Source organism: Lontra canadensis, unplaced genomic scaffold (assembly GCF_010015895.1).
Source record: "Lontra canadensis isolate GAN:19392208 unplaced genomic scaffold, GSC_riverotter_1.0 scaffold42, whole genome shotgun sequence".
Classification (NCBI taxonomy): domain Eukaryota; kingdom Metazoa; phylum Chordata; class Mammalia; order Carnivora; family Mustelidae; genus Lontra; species Lontra canadensis.
The window spans coordinates 1,283,764-1,301,714 of record NW_022631036.1 but is presented as its reverse complement, the minus strand read 5'-3'; the positions used below and the strand labels follow the sequence as shown (position 1 = coordinate 1,301,714).

Sequence of the window (17,951 nt, the reverse complement as noted above, 5' to 3'; positions counted from 1 at the left end):
TTGCTCTGTGGAGGTCATCCAAACCTGATTTCCACTCAGCTTGTTCTGTGATTTCTACTTTAAAGTTGGCCTGGGAACGTCTGCTCTAAAATTTACAACTGGTTGAAATAAATCCATCAAGGGCAGCTAATTAGCACGAAAATAGTTGCCAGCAGTAACTTATGAAGGAAGTCTGTAAGGATAAAGGGAAATGATTCTTCCCAGACACAAGAAAAGTTCCACTGATTTGGCACACAGTTGGGAATTGATTGCCAAGACGTAGGGCAGAAAGGTGATTACTAGGTCTTTTTCTCGGAGAAAGGTATGATTCCAAAGTGGAAATGGATAAAAGAGCCCCTGTGTCCTTTTATTTAGGATGAAGTTAGACTACACCAGACATTTTATAAGCCATCAAGGCAGGGCTTCTAGAACCAGCAGCAGAGAGCCATCATCTCTTTGCTCCTCAGGATGTCACCCAACTCCCCACCAGGAAGCCTTGCCCCAAACCTACCAGCCTTTCTCCAGCTGGATTTCTCTGGCTGGCTGAGCAGTGGCTGTCCAGCCCTAGCAGGATTTGCCAGACAGGGTAATGCAGAGACTAAGAGCCTCAGTATTTCCAAGGGCTCCCACTGAACATGAGCTACCGCAGCTCCTACAGGCCAAGGCTCCCAAGCCATCTTGCAGACATATTGTCGGTTGCGAACTGGCACCAGTCTTAGAGATCTGGGCAGTGCACCCACACTGGTCCTCAAGTTCTGACTTTTCCAGAGACAGCCCCCAAGTAGGAAGTAGTAAATTCGGGGAGAAGCAGCATCCGGGCCAGCTGACTTTCCAGAGTTTGCTGATAGAATCGACTTTGTTTGCAGCAGTGGGCCTTTCCCATCACCACATTCCAGGGCTGAAGTGTAATTACTTTAAACACAGAGTGGCATTTACCCAAGCCACTGTTTATGTGCCTAAATCAGCACTCAGAGGAAACTGCCTTTTAAATCAACTTTTTGATGTTACCTCGACATTGCATGTGACTTTGGCAGGGAAAATAAGCCTGGTTATTTGTGCTTGACGTATGACTCAAAGGCTCTGAAGTGGTGTGTTGGATCCAGTAGCCTGCCCACGATGATGCTGTCTTGTTGTCCTGGCTGGTCCAGCCATGCAAAGCAGCTCCAGGTGGGGGTGGAGCCTTCTGCCTGCTCTTCCTGCTTGTCTTTCTCTAGTAGTGATGAATGGACACTGTGGGACCCACCAAGATGAAGTGATTGCATGGAGAGCGTGTCCTTAGTCCACCAGCACATTCTGTCTCAGTGGACCACCCAAAGGACAGGCACCCTGTGATCTTTTGACCCAGGCCTTCCTGCTGCTCCACCCTGCAGGCTGTTTGAGAAGATGGGTAGGTCTTCAGGAAAGCCGAACAGAGAGGACTAATTCTACTGGACCAGATGGTATTACTTACAGATTCTTGGGTTTCTAAACCAAAGAAGCCTTACATACCAATGACTATTTTTTTAAGTTTTAATTTATATTAAATCAATGCCTTAAGAAGATTAAAAAAAAAAAACCACAACAGGAGCTTTTCTTGCCATTCACCCTAATAGGTCAATGTGATTACCCCCACTTTAAGACTGGAACACAGAGACTCGCCTAGGTCCAAATGGGGCAGAAAGGCAATGAAGATGCCAAAGATAGAATGGAGAACTTCCTACCTGGGCCCGGTTTGCGTGGTTCTAGAGGTGACCTACAAAAATAGGGTGAACACATAATTTAATGTGCCAACCAGTACTGGTTGGTTTGTTTGATTCAGGATGAAAGAGAATTATTCAAATTTAAGCAAGAGTAACAGGCATAACCTGAGACTTTCTGGTAAACCAGGATGTGTAGCCAAGTCATCCTCCTGCAGCTTTCATCAGGGATACCATATCTGGGAGAACCATGAAGCCAATGAAACATAAGCTTCAGCTTCCTCACTTCCTCTGTCCCCGTGCATGCTGGGAATGACCAAGATGTGTAGAGTGTTGTAGGTGTGGAGGGCACACTAGAGTGTGGTCAGGAAGCATTTCTATGTAAAGCATCACTAATAATTCTCCTGAAAATATTTGAGGAAAAGTTCCATATCTCCAAGCCTTCAATTATCTGTTGTGATTTCTTTCCTAAATAGTTGTTCATTTTTGCCCTTAATTTTACATACATAATTTATTATTATTGTTATTTTAAAGAGCATCCATCTTCTCACCCTCTACCTCCTACACAAATTGTATAAGCCTCAAGTTCCACACTTTGTGATAAGGGCACCTGCCCGGGAAGGGGCGAGGGGGCGTCTGGCAAGAGAAGTAGAAATCAGCATCATCCCAGTAAGGTGTAAATCAGACTGTTTCTTACCCTCGTCATATTTATATCAATGGGATCAGGACAAAATGATCACTAAAGGCAGCTCCAGTGAAGAAAATCAATCTCCCAGCTGGAACTGAGGGTCACAGACAAAAGAAAGGGGTCGCAGGGGTCCCGATTTTGAGTCCTTGGTTAGAGGAAGAAATGTAGGAGAAAATGCTTCATTGCATGTTTGTGAGCCTCAGGTCCTGTTATAGTAGTCACTGGAAGGGTTATTTCCTGCCCTCAAGCTTCACTCTGAGTCAGTCCCTGACCCAGCTCTGCTGCTGCCCGTACCCCAACACTACATACTCAGCTCAGCTTCTAGGGTATATGCTCCTATTCACAGCACCCTAAAGATTCATCCAGACCAAGCTTTGGGAGTTCTTCGATCTAATTCTTTGTTGGCATTGACTCATTTTCTGGCTTTGTCATTTATCATAAGGCCTTCAGTTCTCTTGGCTGTGTAGTGAAAATGAATTAATACCTCAAGATATAGGAGATGAAATTTTGCTCCTCAAAAAAATGGGAGATCAAATTTTAAAATCAACTGACCTCTATGCGCATGTTAAAATACCTTTGCCTTATGGAATGTGAGAAAGGGACAGCTGATTGTTAGAACACAATAACACAGAAAATGATGTTGAAATTCCTGATCGTACTTCGAGAAATGAAATGAGATGCTCTTGTTTTAACACCAACTGGATACACTGTAGAAATTCTGCCTCAGAGTTCCACCATCATGTTTCCTCACTACCAATCGAGGAAATGGCTTTTAAATGGGCTTCTGAGGAGCACCTGGGTGGCTCACTTGGTTGAACATGTGACTCTTGGTTTCAGCTCAGGTCACGATCTCAGGGTCATGAGATTCTGCCCCATGTGGGGCTCTGTGCTCGGAGTCTGCTTAAGATTCTTTCCCTCTGCCCCTTCCCTGGCTCATACTCTAAGTAAATAAATAAATAAATAAATAAAATTATAAAATAAAGTAAAAATAAAAATGGGCTCCTGAATTCCACAGGTCCAAACAATCGGATTCATTATATTGTGAAAAACAGAGCCCAGCCAATGATTTTGAAAGCTAAATTCTGCCAATCATCCCTCTTCCAGTTCTGCCACATTTCATATTTTGGTGAAGGTCGTGCACATCTTCTCATGCCTCTGGACATGCATTTCTCCTATTAGAAAGCTGCTTTACCTCTTCTCCACCTGGACTGTACTCCCTAATCCTCCAGCGTTTTCATAGCTATCACCATTTCCTGGAAGACTTCGCCATTGCTGTCCTCCTCCTGTCATCAGGAACAACTAGTTCATGATCATATCACGTTTTCCTACACTGTCTCATTAAGTTTTATTGGCTGGCCTATGAAAAGTCTCAGTATAGGGACAACATTTACTGTAACTGTAGTAGACCTCCAATAAATGTGGAATAAACGAACAAACGTATGGAAGCAAGATGGCATTGTAGAGCACTTGTAAGGTAAAGGCTGTGGTTCAGAGCTTCTGAAAAAAAAATTCCAAGAATTTCCTGTGAACCTTATTCTGGTGTTTCCCAACTTAGAAACTGCAGCCCTTATTGGGAACGCCATATGGACAATACTATTTCCCAGCTGGGATGAAAGAAAATTTCAAGGGTCTGGGAGGCCCTGAGTGAGACATAAAAGAGTAAATTGGAATCTCCAATTTCTGAACCTTCACCCTTGGTCCCTTTCATTCCTGGATTTTAATATTGCTGCCTCTGTAAAAGCAAGATGCATTTGTAGGATGGGTGTATACGGGTGTGTCATCCCTTTGTGGAGTATAGTTCTCTATCCCTTTACTCTGTCTTTCATAAAATGGGCTCTGCTAGGCTCAGCTTAGCCAGGGGCATGGGCATTGTCTAGATCTGCCTGGGTCCAGCGTTAGAAGCCCAGAGGGATGTTCTTCAGTTGCCCTTCTAAACTGTAGCGCTGAGACAGCTAAACGTCAATACCAAATCTTTTAAGCTCAGCAAGTTAGTAAAATGAATTTTTAAAATCCAAATTAGTACTGCGGGAGCTTGGGAACATTTGTCTGGGAGGCTAACTTGCCTTCATAAAACTCACGAAAATAATTGCTCACCCCAGTCTTGCACAATTAAAACTGTGTAATTAAACACATTGGAAAATTTTCAAGTTGTCCAGGTAGGAGGAAAATTATGACAGTAAGAAATGACACTGTATCTAGCAATATGCTTGAAAACTATGCAGAGGGTTAGCACCATCTCTCTTGTAACCTAAAAAAATCCCAGCAATGTTCTAATTTTAAAAGATCATTTGCCACCCAGCCTGTCTCCAGCATAGTACGAACTGGAAGGGGATGAAACAGGGTAGTTTGGGGGCACTTACAGTACCTAAATCAGTAATTTGAACACTTGGGTGTCTTACTTCCAACAATCTGCATATTTTGAATGGGATGAATCTGTGTGTGTGGTGAGGGAGATGATGAATAGTTTTCCCCGTTAGCAAAAACTTATTCAGAAGAGCTTCAATAATTTCTGCTGTTGCATTTTCAGAGAATAAATGACTGAAAATGAAAACAAAACCCGGAAATTCTGATTTCTAACCTTGTATTTGTCTCCTGACCCTTCCGGGATTACACTCACTCTTTCTTTTTCTCTCTTTTTTTTTTAAGATTTTATTTATTTATTTGACAGAGAGAAGTACAAGTAGGCAGAGTGGCTGGCAGAGGGAGAAGCAGGCTCCCCGCCAAGCAGAGAGCACAATGCAGGGCTTAATCCCAGGACCCTGAGATCATGACGGAAGGCAGCCACTCAAGCGACTGAGCCATCCAGGTGGCCCACTCTCTTTTCTTAAATGTGGGCCAAAAATAGACATATTTTTACCCAGGACAGGAAGCAGCACCTGGATAACTATTCCCAGGGCCCTGACTGCATTGGAATTCCCTTAGTGCCACAAGCTGCCCTAGGACAAGTCACTGTCGCATTCAAATCTTTTCGCTCCTTAGCAGAAACCCCATCACCCTGCCCCTCCCCCCCACAGAGGGGTGTCCTCACTGTTGTTTGATGCATCAGGATCAGGCCTGATCCTAGTTCCAGTCTTTGTAGACTGTTCTTCCATCTCTTCTCCGCGAGCCGAACCTTGCCTTCTGTTCTGGGCCTGGCTTCACTTGAGGAGGCTACCCTCAGTCTCATGAGCTTATAACTGTGCCTTCTCCAAGTTCCCTTAGCCAATGCTGTCTGAGTCACTCCTTGTATAACTTAATCCCATCCTTTTCTCTTTACTAAATTATGAGCTCCCGAAGAGAAAGGTCTGTGTCTTATTTGGGGGAGGTTGTCATATCCTAGGTTTATTTAGGCATGCAGTAGGCCACTGATAATGTTTGTTTAAGTGACCAAAACTACTCTAACGCTTGGTAGACTCTAAGATTTGGTGAAGGGTAAGATAGCGGCAATGGAAAGCACATGAGTGTTGAGTCAGAATTTTCTAATCTCCCTTGTCCTCAGGTGTTTGGGTTTTTGTCCCCTGTAAGTAAGAATAAGAACACCTAACTTGCCTAGTTATCAGGATGAGAAATAATAAATGTGAAATTCCAAGGCCGGGGCCTCCTCTATAGTAGGTTCTCAATAAACGGGAGTCATTGTCGGTTGTGAAACCAAGACCTGGAAATCATGATTCTATTTTGTATTCATTTACCAAACAGATTAAAGGATTTTGAGATTTCTGTTACTGAGGGAGAATAAATTTATTGAGGGGCCCAGGACTGCCCGTGCAACTTCTTATCAGCGTCAAAATCTGGCCTGGGTTGTTCTGCATAGTTAATAGAGCAACAGTCACATCTTCATAAGGAAAGTATTTTAAATTAACATATAATATATTATCTGTTTCAGGGGTACAGGTCTGTGATTCATCAGTCTTACACAATTCACAGCACTCACCATAGCACATACCCTCCCCAGTGTCCATAACCCAACCACCCTATCTCTCCCACCTCCTTCCACTCCAGCAACCTCCAGTTTGTTTTCTAAGATTAAGTCTCTTATGGTTTGTCTCCCTCTCTGATTTCTTCTTGCTTCATTTTTTCCTCTCTTCCCCTATAATCCTCTGCCTTGTTTCTCAAATTCCCCATATCAGTGATCATATGATAATTGCCTTTCTCTGATTGACTTATTTCACTTAGCATAATACCCTGTAGTTCCATCCCCGTCATTGCAAATGGGAAAATTTTGTATCTTTTGATGGCTGCATAGTATTCCATTGTATATACATACACGACATCTTCTTTATCCATTCATCTGTTGGTGGACATCTGGGATCCTTCCATAGTTTGGCTATTGTAGACATTGCTGCTATAAACATTGGGATACAGGTGCCCCTTCAGATCACTACATTTGTATCTTTAGGGTAAATACCTGGTAGTGCATTTGCTGGGTCATAGGGTAGCTCTAGTTTCAACTTTTTGAGGAACCTCTATAATGTTTTCCAGAGTGGCTGCACCAGCATGCATTCCCACCAACCATGTAGGAGGGTTCCCCTTTCTCCGCATCCTCACCGACATCTGTTGTTTAGTTTTTAAAGCATATTCCTCTGTAATTCATTCATTCCATTCACAGGATTTCTCTTCTCTGCTACTCTTGCCTGATGTCAGATTAAGAAGATAAGCCTGAAACATGCCAAAGAGAGATTTTTTAAGGGGATTTGATAAGTAATGATGTACCTTGAGTAAAATGACTAATTTTTTAGTAACTTAAAAGATATGCGTATATCCACCATGTGATAATGTTATTGATCCATAACCTCATGTCTTTTTCTCAGTGGGACTGATGCCAGAATCTATGCATCAAATGTAAACTGAGCAAAACTGCTACTTAATTATCGCTAATGACCTGGTAAGCTAAACACAAATGGCCCTTTTTATTTTCAGCCTCTCCGGTGATTTCCAGAAAATGAAGAGTCTGAATTGTTCTTGCTTTCTGGGACCTATAGCTAGAATTCAGGTAAGTACCCTATAAAGGAAGAGAGTCCTGTTCAAGAGAGTCTTATAGCCTGGTGAACAATTTATAAAGCACTGAAGAGGAGGCCCATATGGTTCAAGGACAAAAATCTACAGGGAACCAACTCGTTGGCTATTCTTGAATGAATCATACACTCTGTTCCCTGTGGCTTCTCCATTTTTAAAAATGAGGATGACAATTTTTGCAAGATACCACCATGAGTTCTATTTAGATGTATAGTATAGTGATTGAAGATAATGGCTTTGGAGTCAGAAAGACATGGACTTGAATCCTGGTTATGTTACTTATCAACTGTCAGTCTGAGCTGAAAACCTCTTTGTGTTTTACTTTTCTCACTTGTAAAATGGGGGTAATTATTGTCTGGTGTGAATATTAAATAAAGTGCCTGGAACATCACAATAAATCAATAATTATTAGCTATTATTTGTAAAATACTTAAAGCTTCTTATAGAAAATAAACCCATGTAATTCAGAATCCAAATTATTCAACTGGCAGATACAGGTTTGGGAGGATATTTTCAGTCTTAAATATATTTTAAACAGGCTTTTACTTTAAACAAGCACTATATGCCACATTATCTGATATTTAATTGATTCACACCAATCTGATTGTTCTTTATGTGCCTGTAGAAGTGCAACCATCAGTATTAGGAGTATAGCACATTTTATCTGCATGATTACAGTGTTTCCTCTCTCGATAATTTTACTCTGAAATACTGGGACTGAATGAAGTGAAAGGGAGAATTATTAAGTTATCAAGGTCCCAAATAGTCATGTTTCACTATTTTTTGAGGTTCTCACCCACATTCACTTTCTTCAGCAATACCCAGTTACTCCAGCAATTCCCAGTTCATAATCTTAGCTTCTTAAGTATATGCTTGTGAATGAGACCTAGAAAGAAGTTTTGTAAGTTTTGTAAGTATAAGAAAAATAATGATTGAAAGACAGGGTTTTCCTTGGTTTAAACTGTTGCCTATAGGGGTTAAGACACTTTAGAAGGTCTAGCCAGATAGGGCACCCTGGTGCACAAAGGACAGAAAGGCTGACAGATAGAAAAGGACAGCCCAAGGAGGTTGGAAATCAAGAAAAAGGAGGGGTGGGAGAGGTGGGGCAAAGAGAAACTGCTGGCCAAGATGAAAAATGGCAGGTTGGGCATATTGGGTCCAAGGTCCCAGAAGATCAGGTCATGCAGGTGTCCTACCATCTCCACTCCTGATGTGGATAAGCAGAAGTAGCCCTGGCCTGCTCATCTTCTCTCTGTGTCCTCTCTTCTGTGGCTGACATCACCCAACCCAGCTTCCCCCTTGCTCACTGCCCCATGCCTTACTCAGTTGGAAAGCTGGAACTTTGGAGTTATTTACAATCAGAGTCATAGAATATTGGATATTTGAGCTAGAAGTCAGATGTGTGACTATTTCCAGGCATACAGCTTGATTATGATATTCTGCACAATCTCTGCTGCTTTTGATACAGAGATCTTCTCATGAATTGTGTAACAATAACCATTGTTTTTAAATACCTTTATGGAGGCAGGGATGCCTGGGTGGCTCAGTGGGTTAAAGCCTCTGCCTTCGGCTCAGGCCATGATCCCAGGGTCCTGGGATTGAGCCCCACATCGGGCTCTCTGCTCAGCTGGGAGCCTGCTTCCCCCTCTCTCTCTGCCTGCCTCTCTGCCTGCTTGTGATCTCTGTCTGTCAAATAAATAAATAAAATATTTAAAAATAAATAAGTAAATAAATAAATACCTTTAGGGAGGCACAACTGACATACTATAAAATCTATTTTAGATGTGTAATGCAATGACTTTTTAATAAATTTATAATTATTTAATCATCACCACAATCCAGTTTGAGAACATTTCCGACATCCCCCTCAAAATCTTTTGTGACTATTTTTAGTAAATCCCTATTTCTACCCTATACCCCGGGTGACCACCAATATGCTCTGTCTCTATAGATTTGTCTTTTCTAGACATTTAAATGGAATCATCCAATGACTTTTACATCTGGCTTCTTTCATTCAGCATCATGTGTTTGGATTTTATCCTTGTTGCAGCACGTATCAGTCATTTGTTCCTTTTTATTGCTGAATACTATTCCATTGTCTATGTACCAACTGATAAACATTTGAATTATTTCTGGTCTTTTGCTCTTATAAATAATGCTTCTGTGAATAGTCACATACACGTCTTTGTGTGGATATATATCTTCATTTCTCTTGGGTAGATTCCCAAGAGCAAAACTGCTGGATGAGATGGGAGGACATTTTTTTTTGTTATTTCATTTTTGTTTTTTAAGATTTTTATTTATTTGACAGAGAGAGACTGCAAAAGAGGGAACACAAGCAGGGGGAGAGGGAGAAGCAGGCTTCCCGCCTAGCAGGGAACCTGATGTGGGGCTCAATCCCAGGACCCTGGGATCATGACCTGAGCCAAAGGCAGATGCTTAATGACTGAGTCACCCAGGTGCCCTGAGATTGTAGGTTTAACTTCTTCAGATACCACCGAATTATTTTTCAAACTGAAAAATATGTTTGATCTATTTTGCACGAGGATCTCAGGTTCTCCTGAGAGAACCTTGTCAACCTCCTTGTCAACACTTACTATAGTCAGTCTTTTTAATTATGCCCATTCAGTAGGATCACAAGCATTTGCATGGGCCAGAGCCTCCTTCTGATTTGAAACAGGCCCTTTGATGTCTATACAAGTAGGAAAGAAAAAAAAATGTTTAGTTCCCATTTCTTGTTTTGACCAATTAGAATAAGTTAAAAACAAAAATGAAAACCTAGCACTTGATGTGGGTGGAGGTAGAGGATCCCTGCTGAGCGTGTTCTTCCTCCAGGCAAATAAGCCGCTGCTTCTCCTGCTCTCCTCCAACAAACTGAAGCAGAGCTCTTTAGGATAAACCTTTTGCAGTGTTACATCATTGCGTCATGTCAAAGAAATGCCCACACACTCAGTAAAGTCATTTATTCTTGATTTTCCTCCCAAAACGATGGACTCGGGTGATAAACAAATCCTCTGCAAGCAGAGGAGAAGAAAAGAAAGCAAAAAAGCCAACAACTGCCAATTGCCCATGTACTGGATATGAGATGAACCTTTTCATATTTTTCAGATCGTGAAATTCTCATAATCGTTGAGATAATTTTGTGATGAAAGCTCTGGGAAGGTTAGGTAAATTGCGTTAGGACACACACTTAATAAGTGAAGCTGGGTTTCAAGCCCAGGCCACATAGTTGGAATCCAATTTTATTTCACAGTGCCCACTGAGAGGGAATAAATAAGGGAGGAAGATTCTGATGAGCAGGGGGGGAAGTTCATGCAACTGCTAACTAATGAGAAAATTTAGCAATGAGATTTACCATGGTCAATTATAATACCTGTATTATACAGCCAACAATTCTCTTGCGGTGCTGGACTTCTTTTTTGCCATAGTTGGGTGCCATATACATAGACATAGTTCAAACCTTGGGGACAAAGAACCAAACTCACAGCTTTAGGAGGAATGGGGAGAAGTGGCATTCTTGTTTATTGAGTAGGCATTTTGATTTCCTCCCAGCTGAGAAAGGATTGTTCATTCAAAACCCTTGCCCAGAGAGTGCAGAGAAAATCCACAGACACATTTTTACCACCCATGGTGAGAAACTTAAGAAGTTCCAGAATTAAACTGGTACATCTTTTGAGTAATAGTTCTGCTTCCCTCGGGTGACTGGAATTTCTTGTGATGTCACTGCCACCCACCGCCACCTGGCATCCCTGTATGGTGGCAGTCACAGCAGTACAGAGATGGAGAGCAACAGTTACAAAAAAGCTCCAGGGTGCTTGGAGGAACTCCCCCAAAAGACAAAAACGAAAACACATTTACAGACTCCAGAGTGGAAGCCTCATTAATCTCCATCGTTAGGAATATTTGATTTATGGTCTCTTACCTCATTTATTTTTCATAAATGTTTATATGATCATCACAAAAGAAAAAAGTGAGAACCCATCTGTAGCATGTCTCATTTCAAGGGAAATGGCACTAGTTCCCTAAAGTTCTTCTGTTCCTTAGAGCATCAAAATTCGAGGCTGTTCACAAGTAGCTTAGAAATGTGATCAAAGGGGCAGGTGATGGGGAGATGAGAATATGAGTAATAATTAGGAAATTACTTTTTCTCTGACGACAGCCAACCCAGTCAGGTAGCTGGGGATTATTTGGATTTTTACCAATTAAGTCTTCAAATGTAGGGTTTTAAGTTAAACCCTAATGCTGGCAGCATTTTGTTACCAGGCTCATATCGTGCACTTAATAGCACTTACCTTTCAATGGGAATAAAAATCCCAGTTTACACCACAGGATTTAAGAGTGAGAGGAAAAACTATCAAGTGTTATTATAAGGTGCTTTGCCAGAACAAACGGTTATTGGTGTACTTAAGAAAAGCAGGAATAGGGACGCCTGGGTGGCTCAGTTGGTTAAGCAACTGCCTTCGTTCGGCTCAGGTCATGATACTGGAGTTCTGGGATCGAGTCCCACATCGGGCTCCCTGCGAGGCAGGGAGTCTGCTTCTTCCTCTGACCCTCCCACTTCTCATGCTCATTCTCTCTCTCACAGTCTCTCTCTCAAATAAATAAATAAAATCTTAAAAAAAAAAAAAAAAAGAAAGAAAGAAAAGCAGGAATAATAGCGGCATAGATCAATGCACTCCGCAATCGGGGTTCCAAAAGATGTTAGTAAGTGAAAGCAACTGCATAATCAGATAAGCTTGGGAAACACTGAGTAAAATTTGTGCCACACCAAAGAGCCTTGAATGTATTAAATGTCCATTAGGAGCTTCCAAGAGGAGGATGCCGCCTGGGGGGCGGGGGGTGGGGATTTCCTGATCTGCTTGAAAAGGAAAACTTTCCCTTGTTGTTGGTGTCGTTGATGCACGATGTTACGTTGGTTTCAGGTGTACAATGTGGCGCTCCCACAAGTTTATCCATTCGAAAGAAAAACTGTTAATTGCAGGAATATTCTCTAACACACTTCAGGGAAAGAGGGCACAGCAAATTTGCAGTTGCTTCAGGAGTAGGGTTTCGTGTCTCCCCAAGGTTCGCACATCCAGGCAGCTCTTGCCTTTTCCCCCCGCATTCTGTCTAATATCTGTCATAAAGACCCCTGCTGGTAAACTCCCGGAGCGCAGAAGTATGTTGAAAGAGAAATGCTATCTGTACCCCTCTCTAAATCTGAACTTTCTTCCAGAAGCCTTGAGGGCCCAGCCTGACTGATCACTCCTTTGTGGTAGTTATCACGTGAAAGGGGGATTCTTCATTGAAAAACAAAACTAACCTCTCTAATAACGAAATGCATTTCATGGCACTGGTTCGGACCTGGATTTCAGCAAACCAAAATCCTTCCCCCCAAAATAGATGAAGCACATATGGCCAACTAGGAAATAACTGTTCAATCTAAGTAATGGGATAGGTGGGGATTTTTTTTTTTTACACAATATCTGTACCTATCTATATCTATATATACAGATTTTTTTTTTTTAGTTTTGAATTTTCTGATGTCGATGAGTAATTTTTTAAATACAGGATAATCAGCCCCGAGCTACTAAATCAGACTCTGGAGGTTGTGCCTGGGAGTCTGCTCTTGCTTCCCTCCTCTTCTCTCTCCCTTTCTCTTTCTTAAAATCATAGTATCAGGGTTTCTTAGTTGGGAAAGCTAGGATGCTAGAATGTTGCATCTAGAATGTTGCAGCCTTTCCACCTCGCCTAGCCTGGTGTTTTATTCAAGAGTTTATGAAGCAGTGAGGGAGGTGGGGGAGAGGGTTTGAATATAGCAGAAAGCCCATTGCCCGGCTAGGCAGACTGAAGCTGCAGATGCTAACTAAAAGTTCAACCAACTCAGTAAACAATTATGGTTAACGTGGCTTGTGTTTACTGGTTAGTTTTGACATTTACCGTTTATAGTGTGAACACATCTTTGAGTTAAAAATGAAAGAGTGAATTACTTGTGATAATTACGAGGTAACCATAAAATTACAAGAAAGAGCATTGTTACCTTTCAGAAATAAAACAAGATAAATAATAATAACTCTAATCAATTTTAATGTGTGTATCTAAAACTAAATTGCTTAGAGAATGGCATTATGTATGAGTAACATAAAAAAGTTACATAGTATGCTTCCAATACTAAATGATAGTCAACTTCAGAAGTCACAATTCGATGTCTTTTTTTTTTAGCATTTGTATTTTTATTTATTGTGTTATGTTAGTCACATACAGTATGTCATTAGTTTTTGATGTAGTGTTCCATGATTCCTTGTTTGCGTATAACACCCAGTGCTCCGTGCAATACATCTTTTTAAAAAATGCAGTGGGGGCACCTGGGTGGCTTAGTGGGTTGAAGCCTCTTCCTTCCGCTCAGGTCATGATCCCAGAGTCCTGGGATCGAGCCCCACATCGGGCTGTCTGCTCAGCGGGGAGCCTTCTTCTTCTTCTTATCTGCCTGCTTCTCTGCCTACTTATGATCTCCGTCTGTCAAATGAATAAATAATATCTAAAAAAAAAATTATTTAAAAAAAATACAGTAATGAGGGGCACCTGGGTGGCTCAGTGGGTTAAGCCTCTGCCTTTGCCTCAGGTTATAATCTCAGGGTCCTGGGATCGAGCCCTGCATCAGGCTCTCTGCTCAGTGGGGAGCCTGCTACCCCCTCTCTCTCTGCCTGCCTCTCTGCCTACATCTGATCTCTCTCTCTGTGTCAAATAAATAAAATAAAATCTTAAAAAAATTAAAAATTAAAAAAAAATTAAAAATGCAGTGATGAACATAGAAATTCGGTACCTACAGAATCTATGCCATTAAACCATATCATCTGTACTTTTCAACAATCCATATTGTTGCAGAACATGCCTGAGCATCATGCCTGTAGGTCGTCTCGTCTGCATAGAGTGGATCGTATGCATAGGTAGCCACGTCCCAGCCTGTAACATCCATTAAATACTGGTTTCTTAGCTGTTTTCGTTTTTCTAAAATACACTATATAACGTATAACTATATTTTGGAAATATTTGTCCCTTACCATCCAAAATGTAGCATACCACAAGTAATACTCTTCCTATACCTTGGGGAGACATCAACCTAATTTGACAGCAGCAAGAATATATCAGATCCTTTGCTAATAGGAAAGAAAGTGAAAAAATATTCCTAAAGGGAAAGAACTATGTCATAATTATATTTGTATGATCTGTACTTAGCATAGTGCCTAAAACATAATAGGCATGCAATACAAGTCTGAGTAAATGAATGAATGCTTATCATATTTCTGAATTAGCCCTATCCCCTATTCTCAAAACCAATTATTTGTCGAGGTGAAGGCTTTAATCAGAGCTTTTAGCCCATGAAAATTAAATTGCTGAGCCGGGCCCCTTTGTAGGAAATGTAAAACTCATGAAATTCAAGTACTCTTGAGAAATCCAAACACATTTTCATTTACCAATATATTTAATAGAGGCAAAAATAAATTTAGAAAAATTTACTTAAATACATGGATGTTAGCTTTTGACATTTCTTAAAACATTAGAAAAGGAAATGGAAATTTGAAAGGAAACTTGGAGTAACTGAGAGAATGCCTAGGGAAGCCCGGGTTAGAATCCTGGGTCTGCTACTCTTTAGCGGGGTACAAGCTGGTAAAGTCACTTAATCTGAGCTTCGGTGTTCTCATTTATAAAATGAAAAAGTGAGATTAAATTATACGTTTCCTTCCAGCTCTAAAATTCTTTTTTTTTTAAAGATTTTATTTGTTTATTTGACAGAGAGAGACACAGCAAGAGAGGGAACACAAGCAGGGGGAGTGGGAGAGGGAGAAGCAGGCTTCCTGCTGAGCAAGGAGCCCCATGTGGGACTTGATCCCAGGACCCTGAGACCATGACCTGAACTGAAGGCAGAGGCTTAACCCACTGAGCCACCCAGGCGCCCCCTTATTATTTCTTTTTGAAATTATTCTTCGCCAGAGGCCCAGTGTTAAGCTTCAGATCTTTTCCGATATTAAGTAGGCAGTCTGGCATGGCCCTGGCACAGTCGCAGTGCTGTTCTGAATTACATGAGTCCAGGGAGTGGCAAGCAAACCTTTCACATATAAATGAAGGCTCTTTGTCATTCAATTTTGTAACAAACATATTTAGAAACAATTTAAAATACTCTCATTTCTTTTTAATATTTGAAGTACATTTTATCAGAAGGCAGCCTGTCTAGCTGTTAAGACCATACTCTCTGTAGTCAGATTGTTTGGGTTGGAATCCTGGCTTTAGAACTTAGACAAGGATAGGCGCGCTTGGGTGGCTGAGTCAGTTAAGAGTCTGCCTTTGGCTCAGGTCATGATCCTAGGATATTGGGATTGAGCCCTGCATCAGGCTCCCTGCTCAGTGAGGAGTCTGCTTCTCCCTCTGGCTCGTGCTCTCTCTCAAATAAATAATCAACTCTTAAAAAAAGAAAAAAAAAAGAACTTAGACAAGGAAAGACGTATTAACTAATCTTATTGTGGTAATCTGTTATTTCTGTGTGTATCAAATCAACACTATATACCTTAAGCTCACACAATGTTATATGTCACTTATATCTCAATAAAGCTGGGCAGAAAATAGATCTTAGGGCAAGGGACTTCTCTATGATTCAGTTACCTCGTTTTCTTCAAGTGATTACAAAAAGAAAAAAAAAATACTACCTACTCTACAGGTTTGTGGGAGGCATAAGAATTAAATGGAGGGGCGCCTGGATGGCTCAGTGGGTTAAGCCTCTGCCTTCAGCTCCGGTCATGATCTCAGGGTCCTGGAATCTCATCCCACATTGGGCTCTCTGCTCAGCAGGGAGCCTGCTTCCTCCTCTCTCTCTGCCTGTCTCTCTGCCTACTTGTGATCTCTCTCTCTCCATCAAATAAATAAATAAAATCTTAAAAAAAAAAAAAAGAATTAAATGGACAAAAAAAAATAAACCTACTTACACAGCACTTTTAGCAGAGTGCCTAGCATGTAGTAATCACCCAATAGAGCAGTTACCACTGGTCTTTTTAAAATATCCTTTATCTAGAAAAGCACTTTTTTCCCTCCTAACTAGTAGAACACAATGAAAGTGTTCATTTGCTATGTACCTGTCTCTTGACTCTGACCTGTTTTGGTTCACCTCCGCAGAATAATGAGAGCAGGTGGGGATCGGGGGTTGGTACTTGACTGCTCTTGTCCATTCTTACCCTGGAGTCCTAGGCCTCTCTGCAACTAATTGAATTTCTTTGGTTGATTTATCAAATTTGCCTACAGTTGACCATTTTTCTGTCTGGCAATGTGCTGTCGGCCCATTCCGGGCAGCTAGAGAGAAGTAGTCCCATGAAATGTTGACCTGCTGAAGAGCGTTCACAAGTCCCCTACTGTTTTTGTGAGGCAAACGAGACGATACTTGCGATTTAAGAAACTGCAAAATGGGGGCACCTGGGTGGCTCACTGGGTTAAAGCCTCTGCCTTCAGCTCAGGTCATGATCCCAGGGTCCTGGGATGGAGCTCCATGCGGCCTCCCTGCTCATTGGGAGCCTGCTTCCCCCTCTCTCTGTCTGCCTCTCTGCATACTTGTGATCTCTCTCTCTCTGTCAAATAAATAAATAAAATCTTTAAAAAGAAAGAAAGAAAGAGAAACTGCAAAATGCTGTTCAAATACTACGGTTTTTATATGTAAAGTCCAATATGAAGATAAAATCTAGAGAGGAGAAGGCCAGAATATGGGATGTAACCTCTGAAAGGACTCTCATTGTTATGAGGTATAATGCTCATTTTCCAATGGTCTGTCCTGATTCCCTGCCCTGAAGAGAAATGACCTGAGGAGTAGGAGAGCCCTTTCCCCCAGAAGGCAGACCAAGATTAAAGCAGGAAAAGGCCAGCTTTGTTCTGAACCGTCTTCTCACATTCGTTAAACATTTTAAGTAAACAGCAATTAGATCTTATTTTACATTTAAAAATAAATTTTTGTTTTTCTTTAAAATAATTAGCAGGAAAGTTTATTTCTATGAATATGTCTCCCATTTAAGGTTACATAACAACCATTAAATGAAAATCCTTTGAAACGGTTATTTACTCTAGAATTGATGTGTCCCCATTTAGTATGTAAATGATGCTAAATATAGGTGCAATTCCCTAATTTTGGGAAGATAATTTTGCAAATTTTTATTTTTATTTTTTGGAACATAACACATAAAAGTGATACCATTGACTGGAAATAGTCGCCGGAGGGAAAAACTGACATAAAGCAAATGGCATGTTATTGGCCATGCAGAACAGCACAATTAGCAACAACATTTTATTCTACTCAACACAGTTGCAATGCCTGGTGTATCTAAAAACAAACCTAGAGGGTCTTATGCTAAGTGAAATACGTCAGACTGAGAAAGGAAATACCATATGATTCCACTCATAAGTGGAATCTAAAACAAAACAAAACAAAACAAAAACAAAACACAAACAAATGAATAAACGAAAAGCAGAATCAGACCTAAAAATACAGAGAACAAACGGATGGGGAGGGGGGAATGGGGTTGGGCCAAATGGGTAAAGGGGAGAGGGAGATACAGGCTTCCAGTTATGCAATGAATATGTCACGAAAATAAAAGGCACAGCCT

At 41.1% G+C, this 17,951-nt stretch overlaps 1 protein-coding gene across 3 annotated transcripts in view; it reads left to right on the top strand.

The window, feature by feature from the left end:
- FRMD6 (FERM domain containing 6) overlaps nt 1-17,951 on the top strand; it is a 301,404-nt gene that overhangs the window by 196,265 nt on the left and 87,188 nt on the right. For all 3 annotated transcript variants that reach the window (XM_032871122.1, XM_032871121.1, XM_032871118.1), the window contains one exon: nt 7,240-7,312. The gene's annotated coding sequence lies outside the window, so the exon portion shown is untranslated. The remainder of the gene's footprint in view (nt 1-7,239; nt 7,313-17,951) is intronic.